Source organism: Felis catus, chromosome B1 (assembly GCF_018350175.1).
Source record: "Felis catus isolate Fca126 chromosome B1, F.catus_Fca126_mat1.0, whole genome shotgun sequence".
In the NCBI taxonomy this organism is placed as follows: domain Eukaryota; kingdom Metazoa; phylum Chordata; class Mammalia; order Carnivora; family Felidae; genus Felis; species Felis catus.
In genome coordinates this window covers 49,835,942-49,853,040 of record NC_058371.1, presented here as the reverse complement: position 1 = coordinate 49,853,040, position 17,099 = coordinate 49,835,942, and the positions used below count along the sequence as shown (strand labels likewise).

The 17,099-nt window shown below is 35.0% G+C and overlaps 1 protein-coding gene across 5 annotated transcripts in view; it reads right to left on the bottom strand.

The window, feature by feature from the left end:
• The window catches only part of FZD3 (frizzled class receptor 3), a 97,122-nt gene that overhangs the window by 37,862 nt on the left and 42,161 nt on the right, over positions 1 to 17,099 (bottom strand). The window lies entirely within an intron of this gene.

Below are 17,099 nucleotides of genomic sequence, written 5' to 3'. Positions count from 1 at the left end.
GAAAGGAGAACAAAGATGGAGACATCACACTCCCTGATTTCAAACTATATTACAAAGCTATAGCAATCAAACCAGTATGGTATTGGCATAAAAACAGACATGCAGATCAACAGAATAGAGCCCAGAAGTAAATGCATACATACATATATGGTCAGTTAATTTACAACAAAGGAGTTAAGAATATACAATGGGGAAAGGATAGTCTCTTTAATAAACTGTGTCAGGAAAACTAGACAGTTTTAATCCATACACAGAAAAGGACTCAAAATAGATTAAAGACTTGAATGTAAGATCTGACACCATTAAACTCCTAGAAGAAAATACAAGCAGTAAGCTCCATGACATGGTCTTGGCAATAAATTTTGGGATCTGACATCAAAGGCAAAAGTAACAAGAGCAAAACTAAACAAGTTGCACTACATCAAACTAAAAAGTTTCTGCAGAGCAAAGGAAAGCATTAACAAAAGGATGCTTCCATACAACCCACTGTATGGAAGAAAATATTTGCAAATCATATAGTTGATAAGGGATCAATATCCAAAATACATAAATAACTCATACAACTTCAAAGCAAAACAATAATCAATCCAATTTAAAAATGGGCAGATCTGAAGAGACAGCTTTCTGAAGACATGGCAGACATGTACATGAAAAGATGTTCAACATGGCTAATTATCAGGGAAATGCAAATCAAAACCACAACATCACCTCACACCTGATAGAAGGACTATTATCAAAAAGGCAAGAATGTGTCAGCAAGGATGTGGAGAAAAGGGAACCCTTGTTCCCTATGGTGCAGGCACTATGGAAAACAGTGTAGAGGTTCCTCAAAAACTTAAAACTAGAACTACCATATGATCCAGCAATTCCACTTCTGGGTATTTCTCAAAAGAACATGAAAACACTAACTTGAAAAGATCTATGCACCCCCGTGTTCACTGCAGCATTATTTACAATATCAAGATACAGAAACAACCTGTGTCCACTGACAGATGAAGTGATAAAGAAAATGTGGTGTGTACACACACACACACACACACACACACAATCTTAGCCAGCCATACGAAAGGATGAACTTTTGCCGTTTGTGGCAGTATGATTGGATCTTTACAGCATCCTGCTAAATAAGTCAAACAGAGGAAGACAAATGCCATATGATCTCACTTATATGTGGAATCCAAGAAACAAAACCAAGCTCACAGATACAGATTGGTAAAACAGATTGGTAGTTAAGAAATCAGTGAAGGGGGTCAAAAGGTACAAACTTCCAGTTTTAAAATAAGTCATAGGGATGTAATATATAGCATGGTGACTAAAGTTAATGCTACAGTATCACATATTTAGAAGCTACTAAGAGTAAATCTTAAAAATTTTCCTAAGAAAAAATTGTTATAATTATGTATGGTAATAAATGTTAACTAGACTTATTGTGGTGATTTCACAGTATATACAAACATTGAATCATTATGTTGTACACCCTAATGTCAATTATACCTCAATTAAAAAAACCTGATCTTACATTTTAATACTTAAAATGATAAAAACAATTTTCATTTGGAATAGGCACAAACTTTTCAATTTCATGAATATATTCTGAAACACCTGAATCACTTTCCAGAAAGCATGAGTTTCTATTAATCACATTCACTTTAAAAAATAGTTTTCCTTTCAATTAGGCCAAGGCGAGGAAAGCTCTTTGAAATTTTCATTAAGACACGCATGAAATATGGTTTTATGGTTCTACTTTATGTTTACAGGTATAAAGCAAAAGTTATGACACCTAGCATCAAAATACATGGTTAATTATGCTTTCTGGATCTTAAGGTCAAAAATGGTTAAGGAATGAAGGGAATTAAATTTAGTGACTTCTGTGTGCTGAGCTCTTTTAAGTATATTATGTCTTTCTCAAGACAGACTCAGAGGAAAAAAAAATTCTGTATATAAATACAAGAAGCTATGGACACGGGGTGAAAATTGAGAATATGACGAATAAAAGTAGGAATAATGCTTTTCACTATACATTTTTACTATTATTAATCATTCTAACACAGCACCTATTCAAAAAGTTTAAAAACAATCAGGAAAAAAAACCCCAAACCTCTGAAGAACAAGTGGCCAATGGGGGAGGGGGCAGGAGAGAAAGCAAAAAAGGGTAAAGAGAGAAGGGCATTTAATCAGGGATTCTGGAATAATTGATTTCTGATGCAACTCACTGATTGAAGCATTAACCCAATGATGGTCTATATACATTTTTTGTACTTTTTTTTCCACTGGATTTTAGGTATATATTTAAAAACCCCAAATTATGCAGTTACTAGGATTTTACAGAAACTGTATTTGCTTTGCTTAATATCCAATTTTATTTCCTTGTCATTCTTTCATCTCCTATCCCTCAGAGATCATTTCATTCTTCTTGAAATACAACCTTTAGAAATGCCTTTAGTACAAGTCTCTTGGTGATAAACTCTGTTTTTGTTTATACGGAAATGGCTTCATTTCATCCTTGTTCTTGAGAACAGGCTTTATTCTCTAGAAGATGCAGAATTGAATTTTGGGGTATTAAGGCATTTATGAGGAAGAGACCTGTGAAGCAAAGGGTTCCATGGAAGCAGGACTGAGGAAAGGAAAAAGTGACCTGCCATGAATTCTCAGAAAAGCCTCCACTAACTGGTAGGGAGTCCTGGAGCAAATAATGACCTTTAAAATGTCCCACTTTGGGCCAATCGCCAGGGCTTCTCAGCCCACCCTAACAATTGGTAGTTGCAGGCCATCCCAGGAAGGGATGAAGTCAGATAAGGCAGCTCTCTGCAGCTGAAAGGGTGTCTGCTAACCACACTTCCTGCAATGGAGAGTCTTTCTTTGAAGGGGATCTGGCAGTGCATCTCCATGCTTACCACAGCAGTTTCACAAGGCGCAAAATTCTGGTTGAAGTTTTTCTCCATATTTAAAGATATTATACTGTCTTCTATTTTCATTGTTGTTTGGGGTTGGGTTTTTTTTTTTTTTTTTTGTTTTTTTGGTTTTTTTTTTGATGAGCTGTCCTTTCTTTGTTTACTGTTTTCAAGATTTTTGTCTCTGGTGCTCACCAAAAGTTTCACAAAAGTGTTATTCTTATTATTCTGCTAGAGGTATATAGTACCTCCTTGATCTATGGATTCACATATTTGCAGTTTTGTAAAATTTACAGCCATTACCTCCTTAAATATTGTCTCCTATGCATTATTTCAGTTTTCTCCTCTAGCAACTCATTTCCTGGGACTCTAATTTTCCTGTTTTTAAACTTCTCATTCTGTCCTCCATTTCTCTTAATATCACTTTCATATTTTCCCTGTCTCTCTTCTTGCATTCTGGGTAACTTTTTCACCTACATACACCAGTTAAATTTCTCTTTAAACAGCAGTCTAAACTGTTTTGCATTTCAAAATTCAGTTTCTATTTCAAAAATTGTTTCTAGACATCTGATTTTTTTAAACAAAAACTGTTATTTATTCCAAGTATTTTCTTGTAGATTGGTAATCTTTGTGACTATACCTGTTATTTCTATAAATATTACATACTTATCTATTATTATCTCACAATTTCAGTATCTGTGGTTCTAAGTTTAATGTTGTTATATGGAATGACTCAGTCATAGGAATGACTCAGTCATAGGGGCTTGTCTTCTAATGTGTTTGGGAGCATTATATTGCCAGCTATTTGGTTAATTACACAGTGGGGATCCTGCAGAAAAGAATTTGCTTCTGCTGATTGCCAGGACATAGAACTAACTTGCAAACACTTAAACCTCTGACTCTGGTGATCTAGGCTCACAAGGAGTACTTGACTCCCTTTCTTAACCTTAACTTCCCAGCTGGCTCAGGTCTCAATTTCCACCACCAACCCTCAGACAACCCCTCCCCTTCCATTTGCCTGAGCGCCCCGGTTTGACCAGCCCTAACTTCTTACTGTGCTCGTTCCAATTTATATTTTTGAAGTGGGGAACCATTTGGTGATCTCTCCTAAATCATGTAAGATCAGTGATGTCTCAAATAGTATATTGTCCCCAGATTTTATTGGTTCAGGCTTTAATTGTTGATGCTTCCATTCAGACATATTGTCAGGAGTCTTATTGTCATTAGGAAGTTGAGTGTATTTTTAATTTTGCTAGTGCTCTACTAAGAGACAAACTTCTTAGCTCTTTCTTTAGCAAAATCTGAAAATATCAGTGAACTCAGTCACCTGATAAAATATATAAGGTCACTGATAAAACAGGTGTGATTCACTAAAGGATACAAAATGGAAGATTTCATATTTGACATAATCGGACAGGTGGTATTAAAAAAAAATCACACACACAAAATATATTTATTTGGAATTAACAGCTAATCATCTGATGTAAGGTCAAGGCTTTTTCTTTAATTGCTGATCTGCTAATTAATATTTGTTATTTCTTAGATGTTACAAGCTTTTCACCATCCATGATTTCCAGTTTCTATTTCTTTAAGGTGAACAGAGAACTCAAATACTCATAAAGCAATCTATGTGCAAATCCTTGATGTTTTTCAGTCTCCTCAACCCAACCTTTAACACTTCACCTTGCCTATACTAACTTCAATCTTTTTAAAAAGCAACTTGACTTCATCAAGTCTTTCCAAAGCAGTCAACTTAAGTTTCATGAAAATAATGCTTTCTTTTCCAATCCATTCTTCACTGGTTTACCTAATATTTAATTCAATTCTGCACTGAAGTAACACATACTACTTGACATAAACAGGTTTTAGAATAAACATAATGAATTTAGAATAGACACCATTAACATGTAACCCTACTGGTAAGGAAGTCTGTAGGTATTCCAGAAAATAGTCTTCCAGCCCAAGCATCCAACACGCACTGATTATCAGTTTATTTTATAGAAGGCTTGGGAAATATCCTTCAACCTAGCAAGTCAGAAAGGTGTCTGATACAGACCAAGAACAAAATGGAATCCCCAGAGAGAACAAATATGGCAGTATACCGACAGATGAACATTTTGTAAGAGGAGGAAAATAACTGAAAAGGATTGGGTGAAAACTCTAATAATCCTCTTTGTCTTTTTTCCCTTGCTGATGTGTCCCTTCCATTGTAAGGGCTATCAAAAGTAGGCACCGATCTGGGAGAAAACAGGCATAAAGAAGGGTAGTTTATAAACACTCAGCTTTAAGCCTTAGGATAAGTGTTATTATTTTCAGATCTTCACTTTCTCCAATTAAGGTACAAGTGGTAAACGTCAGATATGGCCAAGACCAGAAGACAAAAATTTATAAAGCAGATCATTTGGCCTTTCTCTTGTTAAAAAAGGGCAAGAGGAAAGCCATTAGACAGATGGACGCACACACATCCCTTTGAAAAAAACAGCACTGTAAGCAGCTAGTCAAGAATTTGGGCTTTAGAATTAGAGCCACCATTCTCTATCAGCTTTGCAAAATGTACTGTAATATTCACATAAGAACATATATTTGTATGCATAGTGCTATATTTAGTGGTAAATTTAAGACATCACTTATTTTTATTTTTTCCATAGTTACCCAAAAGGGATTACTGAGACAGCTAAGTGCCCCTGTATTGAACATTTTTAATACCATTATGTAATTGAGTAAAATAATGATTCTCAGCAGTAATGAGAATGAAACAGTGACAATTTACATGGGACACAAAAATGCCACAGTTCACCATGTTATGAAAGAGTGATAAAGAATAATGTTTGCTGTAGATCAGGGGTTGGCAAACTACAGCCTGCAGACCAAATTTGCTGCAATTCTGTTTTTGTAACTAAAGCTTTATTGGAACTTCCATTTGTTCATGTACTGTCTATGGCTGCTTTTGTATTATACCAGCAGAGTTGAGTAGTTTTAACAAAAAACATACAGCTGGCAACGCTTCAAATATTTACTATCAGATCTTTTACAGAAAGTTTGTTATGCCCTGCTGTAGACTGTGGCAAGCACACTGAATTATTCCTAAAAAACCATTTGTACACCAGATATATCTGAATATAAGACTTACACTAAACTCATGGCTTCAGCTATTCTGTGTAACAGAAGCCAGAATAATAGGGACTTGTATGTTTCAATCTATTCAAAAGTGCCATTGTGACAGCATTTTACAACCTATATATGATAGTATTAATAGTTTTCTATAAATTTAGTATTTAATATTTTATATATTTTTGTACAAGGAATATATTTTTTCAGGGAATTCTCTTTTCCTCCACTACAGACACTGAACAAATCTGAGGAAAAATTAATTTGGTGCTAGGAAGTCACAGGCAACATTTACCACTTTAAAAATTAGCAGAAAAAAAAAAAAAGATTGGTAGTACTATATATATCTACACAGAATTACTCACTGTGGGAAGTGTCCCATATTACCCATTTCCCCTATGGTCCTTTCATAGGCATTGCTGATACCTTTGGGAATTGCCTGGTAAAGTGAAGCACTCTTATCAGAAAATGAAGCTAAAATCATAACAAGTTAGATTTGACGTTATTCTGCTATTTTTGCATTTTTCTGGATCAAGACTAGATAAATAACAGATGGGTTCCCTTGTGTGACTGAATTCAAATACAATTTTTTGTTTGCTATAAGATTTTTTTTTCAAAATTCTACAAATGGCTCTAATGTGAAAGTGACAGTTTTAGCTAAGCTGCTTGTATCATGGTAACATATTTCTATTACCAAAACACAGGTTCTAGTATCAAAATTCCTTGAGAAATAGAGCGCTGAATTGGATGGATGGAAGAGATTAAAAAAAAATGAAGGGGCAGTTTAGGAAAGGACACGTATTCTTTTGAAAATGAATGCTTAAAAGAAAAAAATGAAGGATAGGGATAATCTTTCTTCAAATCTCAATTATTATGTACTTGTAACAGCATTACTGAAATTTTTCTTTGTGCAAGGCACTCTACTACAAGGTTTAAATTTATTGGTTCATTGAATCTTCACAGCTACCCATGAGGTAAATATTACTATATTTAACCTATTGTTTGTGTTTTACATAAGGAATTGAGCTCAGAATGTTAGGGGCAGAACATAAAGCCAGCCAATATGACTTAAAAGCCCATTTTTAAACCAATATATTATGTTCAAATGGCTTTCTAAGAATATCAACAATCTTTGAGACTTTAACTATTTTATAAAATGCTTTAAGCTTCTTTGAAGGCACTAAATAGAGGGAATTATTTTTAAAGAAAAAACTCCCCAAGTACCTGGAAAATTATTGTGTTCTTTAAATAATACATAAGATAGAAACATATTCTAGGAATATACTCTACTGATCTTAAACTATAAAATATGCACCATTCTGACAACTCAGGCTAAATTTCATAATTAATTCTGGATTCAGGCATTAAATACTACTTTCTCAAGTATTATTTAAAAAAATTTAATGTTTATTTATTCTTGAGACAGAGACAGAGCGTGAACAGGGGAGGGGCAGAGAGAGAGACACAGAATCTGAAACAGGCTCCAGGCTCTGAGCTGTCAGCACAGAGCCCAACGCGGGGCTCAAACCCACGAACTGTGAGATCATAACCTGAGCCGAAGTCGGACACTTAACCAACTGAGCCACCCAGGTGCCCCTCTTAAGTACTATTTAATACATTTTTAAAAATCATTCTTGCTAAATAGTTGGCATAAAGTATTTTAAATATTTTAGAAGACTTTACACCAGCCCATTTTCCTTCAAATTATTTCTTCAAACTAATACATGCAATTTGCATTAAATGCAATTAGTGTTCTGAGACAATGATCAACTACTTCACAAACCTATTGTTTAAATATTTGAAACTTCAGTAACATGCAAAATGACTATTAAGCAACCTTATTTTAACTTTTTTTAAAGTTTATTTATTTTGAGAGAGAGACAGAGCAAGCAGGGGAGGGGCAGAAAGAGAGGGAGAGAAAATCCCAAGCAGGCTCCACACTGCCAGTGGGGAGCCTGATGTGGGGCTCGAACCCATGAACAGACAGAACTGTGAGATCATGACCTAAGCTGACTGAACCACCCAGGCTCCCTGCAACCTTACTTATCCTAGAGCCAACTTACTCAAATATTATGTTAAGTCACCTGATGAGGCTACCCCAAGGACAACATCATTGTTTAATACATTTAAAAAACTTCCTATTAGGAATTATTATCAGAGGCTGTTAAGTATTCTTTCAGGTATGCTCAGTGATATGACTTCAAATAGGAATTTGTGATCTCCGCTGCTCAATTCATAAGTCTATATGATTCCTCTAAAGGAAAATTCTGAATAAAAACTAATACAAATTCTGGGGCGCCTGGGTGGCTCAGTCAGTTAGGCGTCCGGCTTCAGCTCAGGTCACGACCTCACGGTCCGGGAGTTCAAGCCCCGCGTCGGGCTCTGTGCTGACAGCTCAGAGCCTGGAGCCTGTTTCAGATTCTTTGTCTCCCTCTCTCTCTGCTCCTCCCCTGTACATGCTGTCTCAAAAATAAATAAACGTTAAAAAAAAATGAAAAAAAAAAAAAAAACAATACAAATTCTAATACTTGAATATTAAAAAAAATCATAAAGTAGGACAAATACTGTATGATCCCATTTATATGAGGTACCTAGAGTAGTCAAATTCATACAGACATAAAGTAGATGATCATTGCCAGAGGTAGACAGGCAGGGAAAAATGGGAGTTAATGATTAACAGGTAGAGAGTTTTTAATTTAAGAAGATGAAAAGGTTTCTGGAGATAGACAGTGGTGATGGTTGCACAACAATGTGAATGTACTTAATGCCACAGAACTGTACACTTAAAAATGGTTAAAATGGTAAATCTTATGTTATCACTTATTGGGGATATCTTACCACAATTAAAAAAAAAAAAAACTAACCCAGATGGCCGGTGCTATTGTTGGTCAGTGGGCTATAGTTTGGATGGGCTATAGTTTGCTGACCCCTGACACAGTTTATTAATGTAACTCTGAGTAAGTCGTGTTATTCTTACTGCTTCACCTTCCTCCCATTAGAGTGTCAGAAATGAAGCCATACTATCTATTTCATATGGTTCTTGTGGATATCAAGTAAGATAACAGATTTTAACCAAAACGAAGTTTATACTAGTAAGACTTCATATTTACAGCACTTTTTTTTTTGAACAAGCAAGATTTAATTCAACATCTGTTACTTAAACAAGATTGAAAAGCAGGAGTCACAAGAGAATGAGATTCACACACAGACTAAAGCTTTAATCACGCCTGCACTATGTTCCAGAATAGCCTCTAAACTATTATGCTAAATGTTTTTTGTTTTTTGAAATATTTTACAGCTTTATTGATATATATATATATTTACATAAAATTCATCCTTTTAAAGTGCACAGTTGAGAGTTTTTAGTATATTCAGAGTTGTGCAACCATCACCATAATCTAATTTTTTGTTATATTGATGTATTTTTAATGCAAGGCAGTTAACATATAGTGTAATAATGGTTTCAGAGTAGAATTTCATGATTCATCACTTACATATAACACCCAGTGCTCATTCCAAGTGCCCTCCTTAATGTCCATCACACATTTAATACATCCCCCCACTCTCCTCCTTCAGGCAGCCCTCAGTTTGTTCTCTGTATTTAAAAGTCTCTTATGGTTTGACTCCCTCTCTGTTTTTACCTTATTTTTCCTTATGTTCATCCATTTTGTTTCTCAAATTCCACGAGTGAAATCATATAACTTTCTCTGACTTATTATGCTTCATATAATACATTCTAGTCCCATCCATGTTGTAGCACATGGCCAGATTTCATTCTGATCACTGAGTAATATTCCACTGTGTGTATATATACCACATCTTCTTTACCCATTCATCAGTCAATGGACATTTGGGCTCTTTACATACTTTGGCTATTGTTGATAGTGCTGCTATAAACACTGGGGTGCATGTGTCCCTTCGAATCAGCATTTTTGTAACCTTTGGTATCCTAAATACCTAGTAGTGCAATTGTTGGGTAATAGGGTAGCTCTAGTTTTAATTTTTTAAGTTTATCCATTTATTTTTGAGAGAGTGAGCAAAAGTGGGCAGAGAGGGAGACAGAATCCAAAGCAGGCTATAGGCTCTGAGCTGTCAGCGCAGAGCCCAACGTGGGGCTTGAACCCACGAACTGCAAGATCGTGACCTGAAGTCTGACGCTCAACCAAATAAGCCACCCAGGTGCCTCTATTTTCAACCTTTTGAGGAACCTCCATACTGTTTTCCAGAGTGGCTGCACCAGTTTGCATTCCCACCAACAGTGCAAAAGGGTTCCCCTTTCTCCGCATCCTTGCCAAAGTTTGTTTCCTGAGTTGTTAATTTTAGCCATTCTGATAGGTGTGAGGTAGTATCTCATTGTGGTTTTGATTTGTATTTCCCTGATGATGAGTGATGCTGAGCATCTTTTCATGTGTCTGTTAGCCATCTGGATGTCTTCTTTGGAAAAGTATCCGTAAATCTCTTCCACCCATTTCTTCACTGGATTATTTATTTTTTGGGTGTTGAGTTTGAGAAGTTCTTTATAGATTTTGGATACTAACTCATTATCCGATATGTCATTTGAAAATACCTTTTCCCATTCTGTTGGTTGCCTTTTCGTTTTATTGTTTGTTTCCTTCTCTGTGCAGAAGATTTTAGTATCCCAGTGAGGTCTCAAAAGTTTTCTTGCTTTTGTTTCCCTCGCCTCTGGAGACATGCCTAGTAAGAAGTTGCTACTGCCAAGGTCAAAGAGGTTGTTTCTGGTTTTGTCCTGTACGATTTTAATGGTTTCCTGTCTTACATTTAGGTCTTTGATCCATTTTAAATTTATATTTATGTATGGTGTAAGAAAGTGGACGAGGTTCATTCTTCTGCATCTTACTGTCCAGTTTTCCCAACACCATTTGCTGAAGAAAGTCTTTTTTCCACTGGGTATTCTTTCCTGCTTTGTTGAAGATTACTTGGCCATACATTTATGGGTCCATGTTTGGGGTCTCTATTCTGTTCCATTGATCTGAGTGTCTTGTTTTTGTGCCAGTACCATACTGTCTTGATGATTACAGCTTTGTAATAGTTTGAAGTTTGGAATTGTGATGCCTCCAGCTTTTTCTTTTTCAACATTACCTTTGCTATTTGGGATCTTTTCTGGTTCCACACAAATTTTAGAATTGTTTGTTCTAGCTCTGTAAAGAATGCTGATGTTATTTTGATGGGGATTGCACTGAACATGTAGATTACTCTGGATAGTATAGACATTTTAATAATATTTATTCTTCCAATCCATAAGCATGGAATGTTTTTCCATTTCTTTGTGCTTTCAATTTCTTTCATAAGCTTTCTATAGTTTTCAGTAAACAAATCTTTTACCTCTTTGGTCAGGTTTATTCCTAGCTATCTTATGGTTTTTGGTGCAACTATAAATGTGAAGACAAAGGTTAATACTAACTCTGGGGGGAAAAATACATACTGCAGGAAATTAAAAAAACAATGTATGTACTTGAGAATTATTAATCCATGAGGTGTTAGTGTGAAATACACCCCTTCCATCAGATTTAGGAAATTTTCAATGAAGAAAAAGAGGCCAGAGAGTCCGTAACTTGAATTAATAAAAGGTTGTCAAAAAGAAAAAAAAAAAATCACAAATATGCTTGGAGCCAAGTATGAGAAACAAAATGAGTGACCAACATGGTTAATAATAGTTTTTTGGTTAAATTTAAAATGACTATGGTAATTTTTTTAAGTTTATTTATTTTGAAACAGAGTACAAGTGGGGGAGGGGCAGAGAGGGGGAGAGAGAGAGAGAATCTCAAACAGGCTCCATGCTGCCAGTGCAGAGCCTGATGCAGGGATCAAACTCACAAAACCGCAAGATCATGACCTGAGCCAAAACCAGAGTTGGATACTTAACTGAGCCACCCAGAAGAGCCTAAAATGACTATTAAATGCACTTAAACAATTGGAAAATATTGAAAATGTATGAGTTAAGCTTTTAAGAATATAGAAAAACAAAGTAATTCTAAGAAAAGCATTAGTAAGAAAATTAACACAGAAATAACTGAATTAAAAAGATAATCCTCTAACAAGACTGATCAAGGTAGAATAAAGAGAACATACATTACAAACAAATAAATGGTAACAATTCACAAAACAAAACATACATGAATAACTTTATACCAGTGTATTTAAAAAGTTAGATAAAATAATATTCAAAAAAGTATATAAATTAACAAAATGCCCTAAGAAGAAATAAAGCTATGGGGGCACCTGGGTAGATTAGTCAGTTAAGTGTCTGACTTCGGCTCAGGTGGTGATCTTGCAGTTCATGAGTTTGAGCTCTACACTGGGCTCTGGGATGACAGCTCAGAGCCTGGAGCCTGTTTCAGATTCTGTGTCTCCCTCTCTCTCTGCCCCTCCCCTGCTTGCACTCTGTTTCTCTCTCTCTCTCAAAAATAAAAAAACATTAAAAATAATTTTATTTAAAAAGGAGAAATACAACTATTACTATTTGAGAAACTGAAATAGTAATTTAAAAACCCAGTGTCTTCCACAGCTTCTCTTCTTACTTTAAAGATATTAGGACAGTTTTTAACAGGAGGCTATACCAACTCTTTCAAAGAGCAGATAGCCCCTATTTGCTGTAAAAATTATTTCAGAGAATTAAAGAAAAAAACACCTCTCTTTATGAAGTTGTTATAACCTTGACACTCGGAACTGGACAATACAAGAAAAGTAAAAATTATCACAAACTATTTTACTTATGAGTATAGATGCAAAAATCTTAAAATGTAAGAACCAGAAAGCAAGCAAGAGACAAATCTGTCCTTTGCAGACAACAATTCTACAAAGAATATTTAAAAGAATCTACATGATTAGAATTCAAAAAAAAGAGTTCAGCAGAGATGGATGCTTGAGCATCCATTATATTACTTACTATATGTCTATATATTTAAAACATTTTACAATATAAACTTCCTTAAAAGGAAACACATTTTAAAAAATAAACTAGAGGGGCGCCTGGGTGGCGCAGTCGGTTAAGCGTCCGACTTCAGCCAGGTCACGATCTCGCGGTCTGTGAGTTCGAGCCCCGCGTCAGGCTCTGGGCTGATGGCTCAGAGCCTGGAGCCTGCTTCCGATTCTGTGTCTCCTTCTCTCTCTGCCCCTCCCCCATTCATGCTCTGTCTCTCTCTGTCTCAAAAATAAATAAATGTTAAAAAAAAAATTTTTTTTAAATAAACTAGAGCTATGGCATTACTATAAATACATCTCAAAAACTAAACGTTAAAAGTTAAAAAACCAAGTTACAGAAATATGTGTAGTATAGTATCATTGTATTACATATTACATAAAACAAAGTTTTACTATAGCTCATACATATTGGCAGTTGTATAGACTTTCATGGAATGGCATACTCAAGTTCAGGATGACAGTTACCTCTGGGTAGGGAATAAGAGGTGAAGAGGCCTGGGGAAGGGTACATAGGGAGCTTCAGACAAATCTGTAAAGATTTCTTTCAAAAGTCTGAAGCAAGGGGCACCTGGCTGGCTCAGTCAGTAGAGTGTGTGACTCTTGATCTCGGGGTCGTGATTCAAGCCCCGCGTTGGGTGTTGAGCTTACTTAAAAATTTTAAATAAACAAAGCGTGAAGCAAATACATCATTTGGTAAAGCTTGGTACTGGATGGTTTTAAGAAGCCCATATTCATATATGTATATATACACACAAATGCGTGTAAATAACAGTAGGAACAATAATAGGTGAAGAAAATGAGAGCTAACATCCACACACTTATTATGTAGCAGGCACTCTTCTAAGTGTGTGTGCTTCTCTACTCCTAAGAACAACCTCAGGGGATAGATTCTACTTATATTTCTACCTAATATAGAATATATTCTACCTAATATAGAATATATATATAATATATATAGAATATATATATTCTATATATATAATATATATAGAATATATATATTCTAATAGAATATATAATATATATATAGAATATAGAATATAGAATATATAGAATATATATATAGAATATATATATATAGAATATATAGAATATATATATATAGAATATATATATAGAATATAGAATATATATATAGAATATAGAATATATATATATAGAATATATAGAATATATATATATAGAATATAGAATATATATATAGAATATAGAATATATATATAGAATATAGCATATATATATATAGAATATATAGAATATATATATAGAATATATAGAATATATATAGAATATATAGAATATATGTATAGAATATATATATATAGAATATAGAATATATATATAGAATATAGAATATATATATATTCTATATATATAATATATATATAGGCCAGCTTCACCTCTCTCTGCTTTAGTTCCTCATCTGTAAAATGAATAACAGACTGTAATAGTAGTAAAATAGTAATAGATAGATATTCTATATTAGGTATCTATTACTATTTTACTACTATTACAGTTTATTATTCATTTTACAGATGAGGAACTAAAGCAGAGAGAGGTGAAGCTGGCCTAAGGTTATAAAGCTAGTAAATAATGAAAGTAAGATATGAAGCTGGGATTCATGTTCTAGGGTTTACAGCTTAATAACTATGTTATTGTTGTTAAGTCATTCTCTATTCTTTTCAGTATTCATTTCCAATGTTATTTCTATATGCTGGAAATGAAAAACACTTTTTAACCCATGACCATAAAAAGATGCATACACACACCCATATTTCTGTGTAGCTCAAACTGATTATAAAGATGCTGAGGGGTGCATGGGTGGCTCAGTCGTTAAGCGTCTGATTCGATTCTGGCTCAGGTCGTGATCTCGTCGTTTGTGAGTTTGAGCTCCACGCTGGGCTCAGCACTGACAAGCATGGCAACTGCTTGGGATTCTCTCTCTCCCTTTCTCTCTGCCCCTCCCCCCGCTCGTGCTGGCTGTCTCTCAAAATAAATAAATAAATATTTAAAAAAAGATGTTGACAGGGGTGCCTGCCTGGGTGGCTCAGTTGGTTAAGCGTCTGACTTCAGTTCAGGTCATGATCTCATGGTTCATGGGTTTGAGCCCCACGTCAGGCTCTGTAGTGACAGCTCAGAACCTGAAGCCCGCTTCAGATTGTCTCCCCGTCACTCTGCCCCTCCCCCGCTTGCGCTCGCGCGCTCTCTCTCTCTCTCTCTCTCAAAAATAAATAAATGTTAAAAAAAAAAAAAAGATGCTCATAGGGGTGCCTGTGTGGCTCAGATGGTTAAGTATCCAACTTTGACTCAGGTCATGAACTCACCGTTTGTGAGTTTAAGCCCCAAGTCGGGCTTTGTGACAGCTCTGAGCCTGGAGCCTGCTTTGGATTCTGTGTTTCCATCTCTTTCTCTGCCCCACCGCTGCTTGCATTCTGTCTCTCAAAAATGAATAAATGTTAAAAATATATATATATTAGAAAATAAAAAAAATTAAAAAAGATACTGAAAGAATTCTAGGAATGTCTTGAAAACAGTGGCATCCCAGCTACTCTAATTTATCAATTTACATGTTTCAGGTTTGGTATTTTTTAGATCATCATTTCATAGTCAAATATTATTCTTTAATAGTCCTAAGATAACATATATTTAGAATCCTAAATAAGTTATATAGAGAAGCATATATGATGTAATTCTACCATCTCTCTCTCTCATTAAAGGCAAAATTCCATTACTTGGCTTCAGGTCTGAAAACTAATATTAAGGGTTTTCAATAAGTCATTCTGCCAAGAAATTCAATTTCAATTATTATTATTATTATTTTTTGGTCTCTCAGTAGGAGTTGTTTTTTTTTAAAAGCCCAGAGGTAATATTTATACAATAATAAAAATATTTTGTATAGGACTGTTTATACCGCAAAATAAAAGAAGGGGAATTGGCATTCTCAGTCATTAAATATTTATAAGCATTAAGTGCTAATCACACTTTGTCCCCAGTACCACTGTTACCAGTTCTTGAAAATGTCTTTTCTCCATCTATAGCCACATTCTCAATGTTATCATCTACTAACCTACAGAATATGAATTCAGAAATTATGCAAATAAAGGGGCGCCTGGGTGGCTCAGTCTGTCAAGCTTCCAACTTCAGCTCAGGCCATGATCCCGTGGTTCGTGAGTTTGAGCCCCGCATTGGGCTCTGTGCTGACAGCTCAGAGCCTGGAGCTGCTTCAGATTCTGTGTCTCCCTCTTTCTCTGCCCCTCCCCTGCTCACACTCTGTCTCTATCAAAAATAAACAAACACTAAAATAAAAATAAATATAAAAATATGAAAAAAGTTCTTGCTTTCAAAGAGTTCACTGTCTAGCAGGGGAAAGAGACAAGTAAACAAAAATTATCTATAATACCTAAGTACTTTAATAAAGGTAATTAAAACATAAAGATCAGGGGAGATGAAAGGGTGGCTGGTGCACTTTTAACAGCAAACCTGAAACACGATGAAGGAGACAGCAATGGAGACTGCTGTTTCAAGAAAACCTGTCTTGAAGGGAGGATGATAGCCAGGGGCACAGGTTCTAGAGAAGGTTTTAAGATAGAGACATAACTTAGCATCAACTATTCTGGACTACTTTCCTTGCTTCATTCCTCCCTTAGCAATGAAATCTCAGTTTGAATATAAGAAGCAAGTCATCGAACATTTCTAAGCCTCGAATGAGACAGATGTTTAAGAACTCTAAATTATAAAGGAAACAAATAAATTATCTCAAATTCTTTCTAGACCTAAAATTCTATGATTTCATGACTATGATTGTCTGATCTGTTTAAATTCAAAGGTAAATCATAAAATATTCACCATGCAAAAAAGAAAAACTAAAACCAATTAAGGGATGAACTAGTTCATATAAGCGCATTCTACTATTTTTTCAAAACTGTTAAAACAATTCCTCTTCCGACCATCAGTAAAATTTTCACAAAAGACAGTGCCTTTTTATCAGTTGGTAAAGTGCTTCTTGCTCTCAAACCTGTAGACTTCTAAACAATCAACAAGCAAACTATTTTGTGAGAACAGAAGTAAACTGCTTAAAAGCCCATAGCTTAGACTTGTAAAAGTCATCTTTTAAAAAGAAGATGTTTATGGAAACACGTGCATTACATTCTTTCTACA